This window comes from Brienomyrus brachyistius, chromosome 7 (assembly GCF_023856365.1).
Source record: "Brienomyrus brachyistius isolate T26 chromosome 7, BBRACH_0.4, whole genome shotgun sequence".
Lineage (NCBI taxonomy): Eukaryota > Metazoa > Chordata > Actinopteri > Osteoglossiformes > Mormyridae > Brienomyrus > Brienomyrus brachyistius.
The window spans coordinates 24,948,168-24,966,491 of record NC_064539.1 but is presented as its reverse complement, the minus strand read 5'-3'; the positions used below and the strand labels follow the sequence as shown (position 1 = coordinate 24,966,491).

At 44.7% G+C, this 18,324-nt stretch overlaps 1 protein-coding gene across 3 annotated transcripts in view; it reads left to right on the top strand.

Annotated features, from left to right (window-relative positions):
* Positions 1-1,483: 1,483 nt before the first annotated feature.
* Positions 1,484-18,324, top strand: part of LOC125746665 (homeobox protein cut-like 2) — a 53,927-nt gene continuing 37,086 nt past the window's right edge. For all 3 annotated transcript variants that reach the window (XM_049020945.1, XM_049020943.1, XM_049020942.1), the window contains exon 1: positions 1,484-1,914. The gene's annotated coding sequence lies outside the window, so the exon portion shown is untranslated. The remainder of the gene's footprint in view (positions 1,915-18,324) is intronic.

The following is an 18,324-nucleotide window of genomic DNA, read 5'->3' as shown; positions in this document are numbered from 1 at the left end:
TGCAGCCTGTCCCATCCATCGCTGGGCACATACACAAACACAGTCACACACAACGGTGTCTTATTAAAAATCAACCATATACACGTTAATTCGTAAGTATATCGTCATATACGATTTAACGTTTAATAAGTTGAATGGATTCTAAAGTCATCAACTAAGAACTATGAACCAGGTTTTATTTGACAAGTACGATGTTTTTTTTTAACATTGTTTTTACGTTTTTGTCAGTTTTGCAATTTCACTGCTGACATCCGGCAGCGGGAAGAGTATAACTACGTTTGTGAGGTTTGGAGAGTATCGCTTAGACTATAATGGCCGTATTGTTCTGTACAGGCACACTTGCTCCTGACGCGGAGCTTTTAAGTCGTCAGTCGATTTAACGAGACAGTAGGCTAAATGATTTTTGAACTTCGTTTTCACTGATAATTGACTTGACAAGTGAATGCAAAGTAAAACTGGTTTCTTTTCTCAAATAATGAAAGTCAGTAATGCGTTTAGTTAAAAAGGATAAGTCTCAAACCCAAATTGCGGTCCTCGAAGTATTTAATTCTTCCCCACTGAATGAGGTTTTCTTAAATTTCATGACATAAAATACACAAACACCAGATGGCGCTGGAAGGTTTAATTTGCAATACGGCAACCTTGGTTTCAAAACAATACTAGGCGCTTCAATATTATGGAAACAAATGCTAAAATGCCATAAGAAATGCAAATACTGCCTATTAGCCAAAGAAAGCTCAATTTAACGAACCGTGGGCAATTTTTGTACTACTTATGAGCCGCTACTTGCAGCGCCCCTTCCTACACCTGTACTTCAGACGAGATTCATTACGTAGGCTACTGTCAAAATTATAAAGCCTACGAAATCAAATAAGTAAAAAAACACATCAACCTAATGCATTAATTTTGTTTTGACTGTGTTAACCTTTTAATAATTCCATGTCTATAGGAGTCGTGTTTACGATAAAATTCGGGATTTGCGCTAAACACGCAACTTCTGTAGGTCCTTTGAGTACTAAACTGCAATACACATTGATATAGCGCACTATTGATGTTTTCAGAAAACTATAGCCCTGATTGATCTTGCTAAATAGTACAAACGCGTAAATTATACGTTTTCAACGTCATCTTGTGCAAACTGTAAAATATACGTCGAATTCCTTCATAATAAATTTACCTATAGCCTACTTAATACATTTCCATTTTACAGAACTAATTTTATTGAAAATACTTCTAAAAACTGAAAAAAACTTAAATATTTTAAAACTCTTTAATATCCTTTTAATATCTATTCAGAAAAATACCGTACGAATGAAATCGGGTTACGTCTATACGAAACATCACAAGAGCAACATAGTAAACGAAATCCGATTCTTTTGCGCAGATTAATACAACCGCGTCAGCTAAACTGCAGAATTATAAAATACCAGATCCATGAGCCATAGTGCAATCCACTCTGATTGGTATTTAATTAAACTTATAGTACATGTGTAAGTTTAACATTGGTTGATCGTTGCTCCGTCTCCTCTTCCCAGACTGCATTGATCACCACGTTACGTCAGTATCGATAACTTTACCGATCCAAAGTCAAGTGCAAAAGCGCAGTACACAAAGCACCAGGACCTCAAAAATGCGAGTGCCACTAAATTTCCTCTTATTCTTCATCGAGACTAGCACCCTACGCTGGGAAATGTCCGCTGCGTTTCTCGACGCTTTCAGTTCAGTTTTGACAAGTTTTATTTAAAAAAAAAAATCGGTGCGTATTGATGATTAAACTGTTTTTTTCTGAACGAATCCACGCCATATATTTAGTCTAGCCAGTGAGAAAAAAATCTCTCCTATATCCACAAGATGGCCGCCGATGTGGGATCGATGTTTCAATATTGGAAGAAATTTGATCTACAGCTGCTTCAGGTTAGTGCCACGATTTACCTTTGGGGAGAAAGGAAATGCTGTTTTTTTCTATGAAACCGTGTGAAATTTGTTTTTGGAATAAGTTTTAGGGAACTGTGGCAGCGGGGTTAGGCTGATAGGTATCTGAAATTGATCTTCTCCTGCCTTTGTTCGGTTCAATCATCGATAAGCGGTGGGGTGAGCATAGGAGTCGGGACTGGCGCTCCAGTGCGGTCCGCGTTCGGTGGGGCGATTCCTGCGTTTTGCACCTTCTGCGACTCTTTCAGTTATATCTGTGCCGATTTGCGAGAGCATTGTAAACTTTTATTTTTTTTCAGGCGACGGCTTGTGGGCTGGACTTTTAAATATATATTTTAAAAGATTTATCGATATTCCTTACGCAGTCAGGTGTAGGTCATGCACTTGGAGTTCACTCGAGCTTGCTGCCAATTCACTAGGATCCGTGTTTTCTGTTCTCCGGCTGTATGTGGGAAATAACTAATTGTTGGTATTTTTATTTAGAGAAACGTTTCATTTAGATGTAAACCGTTTGACTTATTCCGTTACCATATAAAGATAAAGGAGAATACTAAGATTGTCATTGGTTACGGTAATCCTTTTAAGAAAGATGCTTAACAACATTAGTTTATCTACTACAATTTGCGTTGATGTTATCATAAAGGTGTTTTTTATCATTGGGAAGTTTTTGTGTGTGCTTTTTCCAGTAAGTCGATTGCTATAATACCCTAAGCTCACATTTCATATTTTAACGTTCATTTTGCGTCTGATCTTCTGGTACGTCCGTTTAAATACGGAAACTTTTATGATGCGATTTATTTAACAGTAACGTGCCGTGCAATAACTGCACCTTTGCGTTTCGAGGGGATGCGGTAACATCTCTCGCAGTTTCGGAGAGTCTGCAAAGCAGACATGCATCCCTTTCGCTCCTTTCGTTTCCTTCGTTGCGCTTTTACCGGAGCAAAAGGCACCCAGGCAGGAACTGCGCAAATAATTTGTTCCACGCTAATGTTTGTAAATCAGGCCCCTGGCAAGACTGATGCTGCGTAGCGCAATGACTGACAGGAGACTGGCAAAGCCGCCATTCACGGAGGAGACCGGCCGGCGGATTGGGTGGGTGGGTCTGGAGACGGGCTTCTCAGCCTTGAGGTGGCTGCTGGGTGACCAGTTTGTTACCGATGCGCTCGTAGCATGTTGGTAGTACTGGATTGTTGGACCTGGGGGGGGGGGGGGGTTTGACAGTCCGGATTCATCTGTGTTATGGGTTTCATAAATCTGTTTACAGCAAAGACTTTAAGACTGATAGTCCTAGTTTTTATTAATTGATAAATAGGATACCAGTGGCAGTGAACAAATGAAGAAAGCGTGTTATACGATGAAGAATAATTCATTAGGATTTAGACTGACTTCATCGATTCTAAGCGGAAATGCTGGTGCTTACAGCGGCAAGAACGTACCGCACAGACGAACATGCCCATAGTGCAAACAAGAGTAGGCTACGTATAGTGGGAAGAAGTAAACATCGTGCGGACTTTAAAAATGCACAGTACATAAAATGAATATCCCGAAAACACAATATTGTAGTATTGTCGAAATAAATATTTCCATAATAACAATAATGATAAATTAGTGATGGTAATACAAAAAGCAGCCGATTTGTATTATTACGAAGATGGGTCACTTCCTGACGTGTTATGGCTGGGGGTGGGAATGGCACGTCGACAGCAGGCGTTTGTGGTGTCTGATGGCAGCAGGCAGGAATGCTCCCCAGTAACGTTTTTAGCACCGTGGTGGAAAAAGCTGGTGCCTAGATGTTTTAGACTGCTTCGTTTTGCCAGTATCATTTTCTCTGCTACTGTCTCCAGCAGGTTCAGGGTCAGTCCTGTGATAGAGCCGGATTAGTTGAGCCGTTTGGCGTGGCCTGCACTGATGCTGCCTCCTATAGGTCACTGCCTAGAAAAGCGCAATGGCCACCACGGCGCTACATGGGTCCAGCATGGGTATGAAACAACTGCATTGTATGCACGCTTTTTTGTGAAATGACTATTTTTAAGTATGGCACTATACAGAAGATCAGGAAAAATTAAATAACAAAAATTCGTTAGATAGCCTATTACGCATACGCTTATATTTTACCAGAAATATTTTATGAGTATGAAATGTGTAATCTTGATGTCATTACGCTAAATTAACGCTACATTTTAAACGTTTTTTTTTATTTAAATATAACGATGCGAAAAGATAGGCTTACATGCGAAATTATAAGGTAGCAGTTCACATCAATTGGCCTGTATTTGGAAGTCGTTAAAATGACTGCCTCACATGTTACTGGTTTTGAAATTATCTTTAAATTACACGTTTTATGGCCGTTTTAAACAGAGTGTTGTAATAAGGAGAATTAAGTGTTCAAATGTCTGTAAGCACTGGCGACAGGGAATCGAACCCAAGTCGGTCTTTATTAAAGCGCAGTAATTTACAGCTCTTCCATTGCAAAGGCACGCAAGCTTAGATAACCGGTACTTAATTTGAACACAATTGCGGCCATGCGAATTTTTGAGATAAAAATGTCATGACGCAGACTTTAGCACAATTAACCAGCAGTTCTGATGCTTGCTTTCCCAGCTATTCCTTTCAGTATACAACACGCGGAGAAGCTCGAATGGGGGCCGGATCCTATCACACTAATGATAGGAAATTTCGAAAAGAGAAAACAAAATACGAGGCAAGAGAGGAACTGTCAGAACCAGCCCTCCTTCCCCCAAGGATTTAAGTTGTCTGTAGCCGATCTTGTCCGGGTGTTTGTTGAAAATCAATACAGGACTGTGGAGGTCTAGATCTCCATTACCATGGTGGTGTCCGCGGTCTTCGACGCTGGTTTTTATGTTGGGGCATGATATAGAGGTATCAGCGGTTGTGGTATGAAATCTATTTAAAAAGCAAAACCTTATTTTCTTGCGTTATTTTACATTTTATACATTCGCTGTTAAATGCAACTGTTGTCCATATTTATTTGTATATATATATATATATATATATATATATATATATATATATATATATGCTCTTGTACCCCTCACCATACCCGCACTGTATGTCTGTGTTACCGTTCATTTTGAACATACTCTCTCTGCTTGCATTTTAGCTTTTTTTAAATTGTAAATAATCAAATTATTTTCACACGTAATTTTTTTCATGTAAAGTTGGTAACTAGAAGCAGGCAGCAATACAAGCGATACCTGCCGCCTTCCAAATGATCGTGTCAGGTTCTCTTTGAAATGCAATGTATTCATTAATTTATAATAAATAATGCACTTCTGTACGACTCAGTGCCACGTGAGAGCTTTCCTGCGCCCGTTTCTTTTTCTCGTCAGAAAATAAAGACGCAATTAAAAACAGTACGGACACGTAGCTCACTGAATTTCATTCCGGGAAATAAGTTAGAAGTGGGGCAGAAGGTACGCCAGGTGTCTGTACAACCTGTGTCTACAGAGACACTGGCCGCCATGTTGTCCCTCTCGAAATGAAGGATTTGCTCATTGTGACCAGCGGGAACAAGACGTCGCGGTGTCACCTCCCCGGGGGGATGGTGGCGGCTCCAGTCTACACGGCGTCCGATCGTGGGCCTCTCTGCGGAGAGAAAACACCAGCGAAGTCACCGCCCCGCGGCTTCAGCTTGCTCCCGAAATGTCAAATTGGCTATGAAAACGGGCTTTGTTTTTCAGCCTTGCGGGAAGCCGCGAAGTAAAGGCCAGGCAGCAGGAGTAGTCATGGATACCGTCAACAATGTGCGGCGGGGCTTCCCTGGGAGACCGCACACACGCGCACGCACAGACCGCACACACGCGCACGCACAGACCGCACACACGCACGCACATGCACACACACTTGGACTTGTTCTCATTCGTTCCAGAGCAGGCGTGTGTATCTATGGAAAGCAGGACACCCACCTGAGTGTGTCTGTATGCGTGCACAAATGACCTATTTAACACCACCATGTATGATTGGCTCCCCAGTTCCCGTGGTGACAGACAGGGCCAGATCGAGGTCCCAGGGCTGTCTGTGTCCTCTCCTTCTGGTGACCCTGCCCCCGGAAGGGGGAGGGGGCAGTTACCCTGGTAATGGAGTTTTTGTGGCATGCTGGTCTCAATGCATTGTGGTAAATGTCTATACCACCATGCAGGTGTCTGACACCGGCAAAGTCCAATGCTTACATGAAAGGCATGGATGTTTTCACCCAGGCCATATAACCTGCTACACAGGATGGCTGGATGTGTTGTTTACTAATTAAGCTGTAAATTTAAATGGTTTCCCAGGTAAACATCAGGTGCAGGGTTGTAGCTTTAAGCATATGATTTAATTCATCCTTTAATTAAGCAATTTTGCATTATAAGTATCAGATGAAGTCTCCTGCCATCCAAATCAAGCCCACCTGCCTGTTCTTAGGACCTGGTAGGGATACCTTGTACATCAGTGAAGAAACCTGTAACTTTTCTAGCATCTCCCTTAACCAGTCGTCGTGTGTGTTATCAAATCACTCTTTCTAAGCTGCATGTTAATAGGTTCTCTGGGTCGCAAACTCCAGGGTAATTCATTACTCTTTTATTGGCTGGCTTGAATTAAGAAGCAAGGTTGACCATTCCTGAAAAGCGATGGATTGGAAGGTTATATAGCTAAGTATTTTTTTGTGGTGCTTTTTCCGGCTGAGTTCCATAACTGCCCCCCCCCCCCCGCCGCCTTACAGCACGCAATATCCATTGTACCCCCTTTGTACGTCGTGGCTGAACCCTGTAAGTACTCAGGACCTGTTGATGCGTGACGTGTGGGCTGTGGGCTGTCAAAGGGATGCCGTAGAGATGGACCCCCCCCCCCTCACCAGATCAGTCCCACAGCTCCCCGCACCTTTGTGGTCAATAATGACGTTAGATCTTTAAACAAGAATTGTAATGTATCTCAGCCTTATTTGTTAATTAGGTTAAAGTTTTCTTTCGGTATTTTTGCGATCCAGGCTTTGTAGTGCAGGAAAGTATTTTTTTTCCTGCTCCTGTTGGTCCTGCTCCTGCTGCCATACTTCCGGAGGTAAACCTCGGCCTTTACCAGCGACCCTGTGGCGTCTCGGGTGCTGGATCAAGAGGGACAGTTTCTGCTGCTCCCTGTAGTGAGACACCTTCAGCACAGCCGTGACCTATGGTGTTCATTCTGCCATGCCTGCAATGGGGGGGGGGATTTTTTATTTCCTTGATAAATTGAGCCATAAGCCTTGGAGCATCCCCGCTCCCCCCCGGTCCACCCCCCCACCCCCCCCGAAACGGCGGTAAATGTCATCGCCTTCTGCAGGAGCAGAAGCCGACTCAAGCGCTAAGCTGCCGCACCTCTCCCCACAATCTGTTTAGCATTAAAGGTAGACTTCCGAAGCGCTCGCTACAATGCTCATGGCAGGCCGATAAGCGGATTCGGGCTCACGTGTGCAGCCCCTCACGCAAAGGCAGCCTGCCCCGGGGCTGAGCTATCACACCAGTGCGCTTAGACGAGGATCTGGTCTCGTGTCTGACTGCTGCTGCCAAAAAGCGTGACATTTAATAATAATAAAAATAAACAGCATGTTCGTTCTCCGGGTCCTGGCTGCCATCTTTGCACAAATGAAAATGTGCTACGATGGGAAACTCATTGAAGGTTTATTATAGTTATTCTGGTTGGAAACTTTTTAAATCTGGTGCTTTTGGTCAGGCCAGTGCCTGAGCCGACTGTCAGGTGAGATCAGGTGCTATATATATATATAGTGTGTTTATGTGCGTGTGTGTGTGTGTGTGACATTTATTTATTTTCTCCTTAAATTTTCATGCTGTGTTTGTGTTTGGGAGGCAGGGTACTGCTCTAGGCCGTGGGGGTGGGGGACATTTCCTTAAACCTAATCCCTGCACTTGAGCTCACACTGTGCATCTGTTTCAGTTGAGTCTATTAAGTCCTGCAAAGGAGCATAAGTAGGAAGAAGAATGTGTGGAAATTAAGGAGCAGAATCTGAGCTCTTTCTGTGTCTCTGTAATGGTGCATAATTCTGTCTGTTCCTTCAGGTAGATCAGTTGGTAGTATTTTCTGATGTGTCCCCTTATGCTAAGTGGAGCTGTGGGACGAGTGTCTCCTTATGGGGGTGGGCTTGGTGTACTGAAGCAGATTTATTGCCTGTGATGTCTGTCTGTCTGTCTGACCCCCCACTCCTTGCCTCTGTGTCATGACTCTTGCTTTTTCCTCTTGTGAAGGCAGACCCCCCACCCCGAGCTCCCAGGACACCCCCTTATCACACATCTCTCTGTTAGAAATTTAGCCAGCAGGTTCATTTACTTTTTGTATCATAATGTGATAAGTTACATCCCCACACCTCCCGCTTTAAAGAATTTCAAATCGAGGAGTTAATTAAAAAAGTAGGGAAAAAGTGTGAAATCCGTGCTCTGCTCCAAGCCCGCTGCCTGTTTTTCAGACGTTTCCTTTTTTTCCCTCCTTTTTTTCCACTTCGTAGGTTCCAGAGTGTTTTTTCAGGGGTGGATTTAATTGCTCTTTGGGGAGGGCTTGCTGAAGTTCGCCTCGGCTGTTTAATTAGTGTACCCTGCTGGGATGGGCTTAATGCTACGTGATCTTCAGATTGTCTGATTGTTCGGGCCCCCAGAGACTCACCCCCACCGTTCTGGGTCTCTGCGGACGACGGGCCGTGGCCAAGCTGCTTTCGCTGAGCAGGGCGCTGCTGCGAGGGCCCCCCCCACTTCCGGCAGATATCTAGATGTGATATCCATCCATCCATCCATTTTCCAAACCGCTTATCCTAATGGGTCGCGGGGGGTCCGGAGCCTATCCCGGAAGCAATGGGCACGAGGCAGGGAACAACCCAGGATGGGGGGCCAGCCCATCGCAGGGCACACTCACACACCATTCACTCTCACATGCATTCCTATGGGCAATTTAGCAACTCCAATTAGCCTCAGCATGTTTTTGGACTGTGGGGGGAAACCGGAGTACCCGGAGGAAACCCCACGACGACATGGGGAGAACATGCAAACTCCACACACATGCGACCCAGGCGGAGATTTGAACCAGGGTCCCAGAGGTGTGAGGCAACAGTGCTAACCACTGCACCACCATGCCGCCCGATGTGATATCCAGCCATGTAAAAACCATTTATATGCCTGTTTGCTCTAAAGTAGAGCTGGGCTTTAAGTCTCTTTGCCAGTCATCCTAATGAATAATTAAATAAATGGGTGTGGAAATATCGCTTCATAAATATTTATGAGACCTCAGCTCTGATTGGAAAAAAAGAAACCTGAGCTGGGCTTTCACTGGCTGGTAAAAATAAGGTCCCTTCTGATGTCAGCAGAGGTGGGCAGGAACTCAGAGAGTCTGCTGAACAATCCTGTCAGGTCGTGTGTTTATCAGCAGCAATCCTCTGTGTTCCTGAAGCATCCTCCACACTGATCTGCTGGCCCAGCACAAATGCGATAAATCTGAGATCTTGCTGAATCGTAATTGGCTTGGATAGTAAAAATGCTGTTTTCCCCATATTCGTTTGGATTTGTGGTGTTTTATAATTTAAAAAACTTAACACTATCCAAGCCTCACAAAATTCTATTTTCGATCAAAAATACCCATTAGCATATTTTTGAATGACATCCCTGTATCTAGTGGGCTTGTTCTCCCCTATAAATCAAGTGCACCAGACCCGACTGTACACGGCCCCCCGCCCCATGTTAGAACTTTGGATTGGCAAATGGGTAACGTGGACAACGGTGCCAGTCCTGCCTTGGGTGGCTGTTGCCTAGCACCCAATGGCTGTGGAATCTAAGAGTCTCTGTTGAAGGCAGGCGGAAATGGGGAAGGGGGGGGGTGTGTGGGGGGTGGGGGGCTGGCGGTGGTGCACATTTTACTCCGATGCAATTAATTCTGCTTGCCAGTAGTGGGTCACACAGCAATGATGTCATCAAGCTGGAATCCAGCCAGCTGCTTTGTTGAATGGCCTGTCCTCCCCCCAAAGATGAATTAATGACGGGGGGGGGGATGTACTACAGGTATGCTTCGGCCCTGTATTTAAAAATGGGTGTGCTTACGTCAGGCTTTTACAGCTCCATTTAGGCTCCTTATCAAGACGAGTGATTATTAAGATTCTTTGCAGAACTTTGCAAAGCTTTTTTTTTTATTTTATTTTTAATTCCTATTGCAAATCTTTTTTCTTTTTTTTCCCATTTTCAAGCTGTCATTGATTGGGCACTTAAAGGAACCTGTCAATATGCAGTTCTCTGAACGGGCCTCTTTTTGCAATTATTATTATTATTGCAGCCGTTCTAAGCCGGCGTGTGTTTCTGATGGTGTGCTAATTTTACGCGGCTCTGACGGGATGACGCGCTGAAGAGCGCTCGTTCGGTCCGCTGGCTGCACACCGCCGATGTGTGTGAGCTACTGCCGACTCATCTCACCTTGACAGGGCATTGGTGCAAATACTAGTCAGGCTTTGAGTTTTGTATATGGGCTGCCCCCTCTCCTCCTCCCCAAAGCCAGGTGTGATTTTTAAGGCTGGGGTGGTTTCCACAAACGAGGGGATCGCTTTCGTGCGGGGGATCACATTTGCCGTGAAGTCATGCTTTGATCTGTGCGTGCTTCTGCCTGTTGTACGCTGCTCCTGACAGCCATTGCGGGCTTTGACGCTGATCCCTGTGCCAGGAAGCTTTGCCCTTCTCATTTACGCTTATTTAGCTGTGATGTACAAGTGAGTATCAGAGACCAGGCCAGGTTAGTCACCCCTGGAGCAACTGGAGTAAAGAAGCACGCTCAAGGACCCAGTGGTGATGTGAGTACCCTGCTGGCCGTGGGATTTGAACTCACGAACATCCGGTGCAGCTAATCTGCTGAGATCTGGAGGGTTTTGGAAACCTGAATCCCGGAACTTCCTGTGTGTGGAAACGAGGTGCAGTCAAACCTGCCGCCTCTCAGGTTGGCAGGTGAGCTGGGTCATCTGGCACCAGTCTCGGGGGCTTGGATGGGTGGGGGCGGGACAGTCATGGTGGTGCAGGGGTTAATGACAGGTCTGCATCTCATTGCCAGAGTCAGCAGCTGCGTCCCCCCCCCACCACCCATGTCTGAAAGAATCCTACTCACTTGATTGGATTTTTTTCCCCCTTTTCGAAGTGGATCAATTTTTAATCAGCAGAGCATCTGCCCCAGATCGATGCGGACGGCGGGCAGCCGGTCTGACCTGGCGGCCTTATTTACAGGAATGTTTCTCTTATCGATGCGCGAGGAGGCGCCGGGCCAAGGGAACGGGAACCCGGATCAGCCCCAATCTCCCCCAGCGAGCGGCGGACCCCACACCAAAAACAAAAGCCCTCATTTGCTCATGTCTATGTAAAAATATCTTCCCGCCAAAAAACAAATTAAAAAAAAGGCCCCATGAAGCAAACACAAGCTGTGCTTAGCTCATGTAAATGGGGTTAGGGTTAGGATTAGGGTTAAGGTTAGGATTAGGGTTAGGGTTAGAGTTACGGTTGCCTTATTCCATTATGTAGTACCTTCTTGTATTGCTGATGGATTTATTAGAGAGCATGCAGGACATTTAAAATTCAAAGTTCGGCCAGCCGTACGTGTGGCCTCAGCATACGTGAAATTTCTAATTAATAGCTTTGCACATAAATATCACGATTGTCAGACAGAGTAAAAATCTCTCCTTTCATTATTGTGCAGACAGTAAATTTGCTAGCCTCGGCTGTTGTTTTTATTTTTTGCATTATTAAAAATGCATTTATTTGCATTAAATTTTGCTTACTTTCCTCTGTCTTGATTTATTAAATTAATGAATTTTAATTTTGACTTTGCTTTGAGAAACGCCCTCTGCTTATTGCTTCCTTTACAGTTTTTACCCCCCCCCCCCCCCCCACTGTGCTGTTTATAAACACTAGTGGACATAAGTGTCCTACTTTCTGCAAATTAGTGTCATAAATCACCCTACCTTCTCTTTTGTGGGGGGTCTTTTTGATTTTTTTTTTTAGTTGCTTGTATATTACAGTTTAAAACATTAAGTAAATACATATTTCAATAACCAGATTGGTAGACTGCACATATGCCTTTTTGGGGAAAGCCTGATAAATCCCAAAAACGGGGATTAATTTGATTTTGGTGATCTCCATACATGGGGAGTTATTTCTTTATTTATTTGTTTTTTTCCGAGCCCCTACCCAGAACCCCACGAGGGCGAAGTGACTGGATATCCAGAGTTATTATAGGCCTGACTGCAGGGTGATTTAAAAACAAACAGGCAGAGACAATTAGCTACCCTCTCCTCCGCTTGGGGGGGGGGGCTCCTCCTGGCATTCAGCGGCAAGCCGGAGGTCAGTCCTACATCCCCTTCCTGTTGCCGACCCAGCCCCGATTCGGTCTGTATACCCTGCTGGGAATGTGGGGGAGGGGTGAATAGTATCTTTCTATATCTAGCAAAATGATCTGGATACCCCCCCCCCATTCACTGCCCGCTGATTACATCCCCCTCTGCCATTTTTTATTTGTCTCGGCTACCTTCCAGGAATATAATTAAAAGCTAATTTATTTCCAAGCGTGACAGCTTTGAATTCCAGCGCTCCCAATCAAAATGACACGAGGCATTAGCGGAGCGGGGCGGGCAGCGAGGCAGAGCCTGCCTGCTTTCCCTCTGTGGAGCCCGGTTCCGCATTCATGGCTCCGCATAAATATTAAAAGATTGTACAATATCCTTAATAAAGAGATTAAAGCAGTTTGACGCCGGGAGCCGCTCCGCTTGCAGATGTTCGCTCTGCACGCACGCAAACACGCGGGGCCTCCTTGACAGGTACTGCAGGTACCTCCAGAGCCTGTCTGGCTTCTGCCGCTCCCCGCAGTCGTGGTGGGTGTAAACTAGTTCGTTTTTAACATTTGACCAGAGTTTACGTTGTGCTCCCCCCCCCCCCTCATTTAAACTAGTTACTACTTGGTGCGAGAGTGTATTTTTTAAACTTTCAGTATGTAAAGGTGTGTGCATCACCCGTGCAAATACCCTGTTTTCCTAGTGATGTGATGAGCTGAAGGTTCCGGTTTGGAGCATAAGGCAGATGCCAGGTCTAACTTACTCCTAGAGTTTGGTGGTGGGGGGAACTGCACTTGATTTGTTCGTTACAGAATCGTGTCGGTTGTATTAATGTCCTGTTCTGCGCTTAAGGCTTCTCATTTTATGTCAGGTGACACATGACAAAGCTTCATTTACGCCTATATATTATTATTATTATTTTTACAATTTTGCCTCTGGGCAGAGTATTACGTCCACGTTTTATGCGTCGAAGTTTCAGTTATTAACTGACTGGCCTATTGATGAGTCTGTAATTAAATTTGGCAGTCATTCTCACAGAGAAAACTATGAAATGGCCTTAAGCCGAAGCTTTTAACTAACGATTTTTAAAAAAGCAAAGCTTATCAATGTATAGTTTGTTTATATACGGCATAAGTAATAAGAATTATTATTCTGAGCTGCGAGGCTGATACCGAAAGGCTTTACCGTGGCAGGTTTAAGATTAACCTTTTATGTTTAGCATTAGATGATAATCTTAATTCTTGAATAATTCATTACTGCATGAGTCTGCCTTCTGAGGAGCTAACATCCCTTTTATCAGTGCGGGGCTCAACAAACCCGTTAGGCTCCGACTGCGACGACGAGTCTGCCGGGTTATTTAGCCGTACCCGGTCCGACATCCCCTCATATTTTTCTTTTTTAAAGTTTTCATTTTATTTTAGATAAAGTGGGAATAGTTGGATAAATAAAATCATGAATCTGACACTAATCAGATACCGAACACTGGAGCGGTTTAAGGTCCGGCTAGCTTTCCCCATGTGATTTGACGTGCGTAACTTAAGTAAGGAGATTGGGCGACTGTGCTTATAAAGCCTCCTTTGTTCTGACAAGTGCATCATTAAAGCTCGTTTCCTGTGTGCGGCGAAAATTAAAATTCAAATTTCATTGTCGGGCGTGATGTTTAATCCAATAATGATCTGATGTAACAAACTGCCATAATACCTCTCAGCGTCCCTAATCAGAACAGAGCCACCCATGCCACTATTTATTAACCTCCGCAGAAATGGGAGACACGCCTGACTAATCTGCAATTGCTGCTTTTGGCAGACTGTAGCGAAGCGGACTTGGCAGTCGGCTGGGCTAAGCCGGGGCAGGGTTGGATGATGATGATTGGAGGGGGGGCCTCGGGGTTTTTATGGAGGTGACTGGGGCTCGATGCTATTCGGGCTCATTAAACGCAATAATAGAGCGGCTCTCTGAATGGCACTTAACGCGAGCTGAATGGGGGTGGCCGGTGCGTTTTTTGTAAACGTCTCTCGGCCCGTAATGGCTTCAAGCGCTTTCACCCCCCTCGTTTCGTTTGCCAACCCGGCAAGAAATTAGCATGCCGTTAAAACCTGACGACCTTTTAAGTAGATGATCTACCCCCCCCCCCCCCCACCCCCCCATGACCGTTCTCCTTTGGTGCCTGGAGATGCTAGTGCTGCCAGTGTGAGTGGCTTCGCTTTCATTACACTGTTGGCCTATATCTGCTCTTAGACCTTCTCCGAATTCTGCTTTTTCTTTGTCATGAAAATGACCTTCTGCAGCTTGCTTAGAATGACTGATGTGGACGTCCGTCCCCAGTAATCACTCGGATGTATATGTATGTTTGAAGAGTAGGATTTCGGTTTGCCGGATCTTTCCTGTACGCTGTGGGATGTATCCTGTAGTTGATGTAAGAGATTCACTCCTGGAAAATACCCAATTCTTAAAAGGCAAACATGTCTTCTAACTGTAATTTGACAGGCATGAAGCCTTGGTTCTGGTTCAGGACCTGTCAGGCTTATGGTCTGTTACATGGACTGTATGCACCTGCATTCACTCTTGTCTGCAGCCGCTGCTGTTCTGGGTCGTTTATGTGATCGGTCACAGAAGCAGCTACGCAGCATCAAGCAGAGGATGTTACTGCTCAGATCTTTCGTAAATGTTCAGAGCCGATTGGGTATAATGGGTAATATTCCTCACTAAACTCTGTCGTTTGTGGTGGAAGAGGCGCCATATATCCTGATCAGGATTCTTAATATTCCCTGTCGGTTTCTCCCAGCGTGACCTCGGGTGTAGCGCTGAAGCATGAAATTCCGTTTGTACCGATGTGAACATCTGAATTATATAAACCGCTTCGTGGAGTTTGCTTGTATGGTGTTTGCAATACAGTGGAGTACGTTGCTCATCTTCAACAGGTTTTGCCTGATCCTCCTCACTCCCTATCTTTTCAATAATCTGCCCCCCCCCCCCCCCCCCCGATATACCGTCACACTAAATCAAGTGTCTCTTCTCTTGCTGCCTCTCCTGTGCCGTGTAATACTCTGATCGGACGCTTTACCTCGCCAATAATGCATCTCCCCCATTTCCTGTCTCGCTCATCTCCCAGTTTGCCTCATGCCTCTGTCCCTCTTCTCCGTTCTTGCTCGCTTCGTGTCCTTTTCGTCCTTCCTTTTTTACACCCTGCCCATCTCCTGGAATTAGCTTCCGCTAGGATCATCTTCCGCCCCCGTTCCCTCCATCTCTGGTTCTCCGTAGCCATCCTCTCCAGCTCTTATTGCCGTAATGGACCACCGGCCGCCATAGCAATGGCCTTGTCTCATATTGCCTTTCATCTTTAAATGTCAGTCTCTTGACGGAGCCTCTCCTCAGATATCAAATAAGGAACGGTAAGATTTAATGTTTTACACGAGTCCTATATCTTCCTAACAAACTCCTCCGCCTCCTCTTTAGGCGTTTAATGTTCCGCAACTCCTGTGTCATCCGCTTTAAATATCTCTGCCGCATCTCCCATCCATCCTATAAATGAGAACCTGTTACAGACGTAATCCATTCTGAACTGGAGTTCCGTCTCAAGCCATTTGGTTGTTTCCAGCAGCGGCGGAATTCCCACTAGCGAAATGCCGAATTGCATGCTGTAATAAACAGCAACCATGCGAGAGGAAATAGTTTTTCTTTCTAGGATTTAATATTGAGTAGAGCTACCCCCACCCCAGGTGGAAATTGTGGATTGTGATTTCCGTGAAGAAAAATGTCACCAGGGGTGAGTTCGGGGGGTAGCCTTTTGCCTCATGGAACTGAAACTTGGTTGTTAACCTTCATAAACTTGAGCTAGTTTAATTTCTAAGAAATATGGACACTGGGTTTCGTGCTGCAGTAGTTGATGTTAGACTTGCTGTTGGGTGCATTATGGTCGTATGTCCATACTTCAGAGAACTTGGGGGGGGGGGCATGTGTTATAGACTGAAACACACCCCCTTCCATCCCCAGACTGACTGGTCAGCATTGTCCCAGGGCTCATAGGGCGAGTCCTCGAGACACTTGCAGACCAACCTCCCCCAGTCCCTCGTCATGTGTGACCCCTGCATCTCCATGGATACCACAGAAGAGGAGCTCGGTGGCGCCCCGTGTGTGAGGTTCCCGACGAAACCTGTCTGATGGATGGCGCTGAGGGACCATTTGTCATGCTGCAATTATTCTGGCAAACCGCGCATACCCAGCGAGCACAAACTGTGATCGGCGCCAATAAAAGTGGGGAAATTGCAGTGGAAAGAGTGATGCAGTGCGGTTTTCAGTGGAGGAGACAAGGTGTCTTTTGTTGGGGCAACCTGCACTGATTACATTGTGGGGGATGTTGAAAAAACGTGTGGTGGGGGGGTAAAACGGAATCCTGAAGCCAGCTTCTGTCATGTGTGTTTATTGATATGTGGAGCCAGGGTAAGTTGGTGTGGGCAGGATTTTAAAGAGCTCTGACCGTTAAGGATGAATTTTATCAAGTGTGAACGTCACGGTGGGCTCATCCATGAACTTTTCTCAGGCAGAAGGTCGACCTCTTACCAGAGCCATTCTTGTGTGTGGTTAACTGCCCCTCCCCAGCCTACCCTCTGAAGCTGAGTGATTTCCACGCCTGGCGCAAATGACGGTAATTACCAGAGCTGCGTTGTTTGTTCTTAGAAGCCTTTTACCACGGTAATTAAAGATAACACAGCGAGTATTCATTCTCCTGTTTCAGTGTCTAATGGAGTTCTTTCAAAGCAGTAATTCATGGCATGATCATTATGTGGAACTCCACCCATGGATGGCATCATGGAGTTTGAACATTTGATCCAAACATGGAGCTGTCCCTCAGAACCTCATCCTCGTAACGGGACATTGGGCAGTTTGAATTTGGTCATGGGGAGGGTCTGGATAATAAGCAGTGGTTAATCTGATTTCTCCGAGTCTATGGAGCAAAGCCACAGGTGATTGGTCAGGTCTGGCATCTTGCGGACTGCTTGGTAACTTCGCAAATTAGAGGCTGATTTTGTCTTATCAATGGAATATGTAATGAAATTTAAAAACAAAGTGAGTTTTGGTACTACTTATTTCAGATTTTTTAATTTCGTAGCAAAACCACCATGCCAAATTAACAGTGTGTCAGGAATGTTGTTAAAAGCAAAATGTAGTTGACTGTAAGTAGGGCTGGACAATTAATAAAAAAATTATCAAAACCGACGTTCAGGCACCTCTAATCGATGCAATCATGTCCATGTCGGTTACTATGGCTTTATAAAATTCTGTTAGTTCTAATTAAAAAAAAGAACTATTAATACTTTCCCCAGTGAGTGTTCATGCGCTGTCCCCTTAAAAACATACTACCGTGTGTTTTCATGTGACTCTGCCCCATCCAGTCTGCGACATGGAAGCAGCATAGAGGAGATCTCAAACACCGAGCTGACTGAGCAACTCCAGTAGCTTGTACCAAAGAAGAATACTGTGTCCGTTGTTTGGACACATTGTGGCTTTAGTGAAGACGATATCGAACAAAAAGAGGTCAATTGAAAACACTGTGGAAAAATAGTTTGTTACCAAAGGCAATACTCCCAATCGAATTCGACACGCAAAATGTTTAAAATACAATGGAAACCGATTATCGTGATCATGGTTATAGTGGATCAATCGCTTATATGGATCAAAAAGCTTGGGACACAATAAATTCTGTGCAAATACTGTTTAAATAATTTGCTTATAGTAATCAAGTAGTCCACTTACAGTGTTCATTTTGGGCATTTTATACATAACAAAAAACGGGGAAAAATCATTTTTTTTATTTGCCCGCTTTGCCTGGCGACCTGAGGCTAATGCTGCGCGCACAGAAAACATGACGGGAAAAAGAGTCATTTTCTCTCAATCTCGAATATAGACTCATTAAAGTTAATGATAAACTGCCAAAATCGAGCCAACGAGATGCAGTAGCAAAACTACAAAAAGCTGTATTTCATGTACAGTACCGTATTGTATTGTAGCATATTTGAATTATACACATTTCAGTAATACGATTTGTGCAGTATTGTAATTTGAAAAGC